Here is a 2,552-nt window from a genome sequence, read left to right as displayed (position 1 = left end):
GATATTTCAGTTATTGACTTAACCAATGAAAAATTTTCATACTTAATATAAAAACCAGCATTTAAAGAATGCTATGGGAACATAGTTGCCATCTACGCAAATATCTATCAAGACTGTTGAGCCAATTTGCTGTGTTCTGCGTGTTCAGTGTCAATGACGGTTAAGACATTGTTAGTCAATAACATTTCCCGGTCTCCAGGAAGCAAATGAACTCTCCTCTTCTTGACAGTCCCATGGCATCATTTACGTAGACTCTTCCCAAACCAAATGTTTATGACCTGTTTTGTGAAATATATTACACACATGGTGGTAACAAAGCAAAAACCCAAGAAACAATTGAAACTCGCCATGCTGAAGGATTGATGGATATCCCTCCTTTGGGGTTTGCACAGGTCAGTGTTTTCATAGTTGAATTGAAAACATACCTATTAGCTCTTCTCAGGACCAGCAAATGGATGGGTTGCCATTGTCTGCTGATGCTGTAAAGAAAGTCTGCCTTACTGTGACCAGGCTGTGTGCTAACTCAATCTTTGTTGAGTAAATTATATTTAAATTCATCAAGAGAACTGGATATTGTTAGTATATTTAAACATATCCTCTGGTATAGACTGAAGGCATCAAATTATCCTCAGGAAAAACAAAAACAAACCCTAACACTGAATTTGAATCTTAAAGCATATGATCTGAGAACGAGCTCACTGTGAATCCTAGCTCTGCGTCGTGTATGTATGAAAGGGTGAGCAGTGGGTCAGATATCCCAGCCTAGTAACTTCTATAATTATCCAGACTGGGCTTGTGTTACCTGAATTGGTGTCATTCTTGGCATTCAATAGTACAAGTATCCTTCTGATGAGACAAAAGCCATCAAAAGGTCATTCTAGCTTAGAAACTATTTCATAATGACAGTAGGAACTAACTTGCTGCCCCATGGACAGGGACAGTGGGGAGGCAGCACCTCTCATCTCGTGGCCTGAGAGAGAAGCAGGAGGGCCACACTCAGGTGTTCCCGCAGCAGTTGCTGAGCACAGTTGCCTTCTTGGACAATTCCATTCACGGTTCCTTCTCTTCAGCTACTCATAGGTTACTCTGACCAGAAATCTGCCTCTGTCGTTCCTCCCCACCCTCCCTGTGCCGTAGCTGTGAGGTCCCCTCTGCCCCAGCCCCAAGATTTTCACTGCATTTTTGGGTTTTGCCTCTAGTCTGGCATACTTTTCGAGAATCTTCTGCCAAAGCTAGCAGTTCTAACTAACAAGAAGGCTCCAAAGCAGAGAGCGAAAATATGGGGTATTTTTGACATCCTATCAGATCTAGAACTGACTCCAGAAATGTAATGGAATTCTCTAAAACAGAGATTTGTATCTCCGGTTAATATAAAGACAAGTTTAATGAGAGGTGCCATGGACTGAATTGTGTCTCCCCTAAGATTCACATGTGGAAGCCCTAACCCCCATAGTGTTAGTATTTGGAGATGGGGCCTCTGAGAGGTATGTAGGTTTAGGAGGAGTCCTAGGGGTGGGGCCCCCATGATGGGATTAGTGTCTTTATAAAATGGGAAGCCAGAAAGCTTGCGATTGTGTGCCTCACACACTCTCTATCAGGTGGGACTCAGCAAGAAGGCAGTCACCTGCCAGCCAGGAAAAGGTCCCTCCCTGGAACCTGACCATGCTGGCATGACCCTCCAGACTGTGTTGCTATCTAAGTCACCTAGTCTATGAGATTTTGTTATGGCAGCCCAAGCTGATTAATACAAGTGGCTTTGATGAAATTGTTCCTAAAATCCTTTCCAGCTCGAAATTTTTTGAGCCTTGTGTAATTCATAAAAACTCTGCTCCTGTTGGTATGGGCAGTGGAAGGGGTGGTTACTAGCAAGAAGGGGAATGAGATGGTTACAGTCAGATAATCAAAAAAAACATTCTTTATTTCATTAAATAATGACAAACTTTCAAAACTCTAAAAAGGGAGTAAAGCCATGACCTGAGACTTGTCAGATACAAATTCTGTCTTGACTTCTTCTAAGATAAGTTATCACCATCTTACAGCACCAGCCACATACACCGAAAAATTTGTGGGTGGCACCCAAATCTCAGCGGGTAGGGTGCTGGCCACATACACCAAGGATGGAGCGTTTGAAGCCGGCCCTGGCCAGCTAAACAACAATGATAACTGCAACAAAAAGTAGCCAGGCGTTATGGCCAATGCCCATAGTCCCAGCTACTTGGGAGGCTGAGGCAAGAGAATTGCTTAAACCCAAGAGATGGAGGTCGCTGTGACCTGTGATGCTACAGCACTCTACCAAGGGCAACATAGTGAGATACTGTCTCAAAAAACAAAAACAAAAAAAGTTATCACTATCACTATTTTCTGCTTGGCTTCAGTTCTGAAACAGAAATGGTCCCTTACTTAAATGTATAATATTGATAAGCCAAACCAAAAAGAAAATATTTTTTCACAGTATGGTATAAAATATAAACTTACCTTTTCTCAAATCTGTGTAAGGTACAGTTCTGATTAGTAAGCTATTAAGACTGGCCAAGTTAGACCAGGCACAGCAG

This window comes from Otolemur garnettii, unplaced genomic scaffold (genome assembly GCF_000181295.1).
Source record: "Otolemur garnettii isolate 467f Iridium unplaced genomic scaffold, OtoGar3 scaffold00048, whole genome shotgun sequence".
NCBI classification, from domain to species: Eukaryota; Metazoa; Chordata; class Mammalia; order Primates; family Galagidae; genus Otolemur; species Otolemur garnettii.
Note: the sequence above shows the minus strand (reverse complement) of the source record.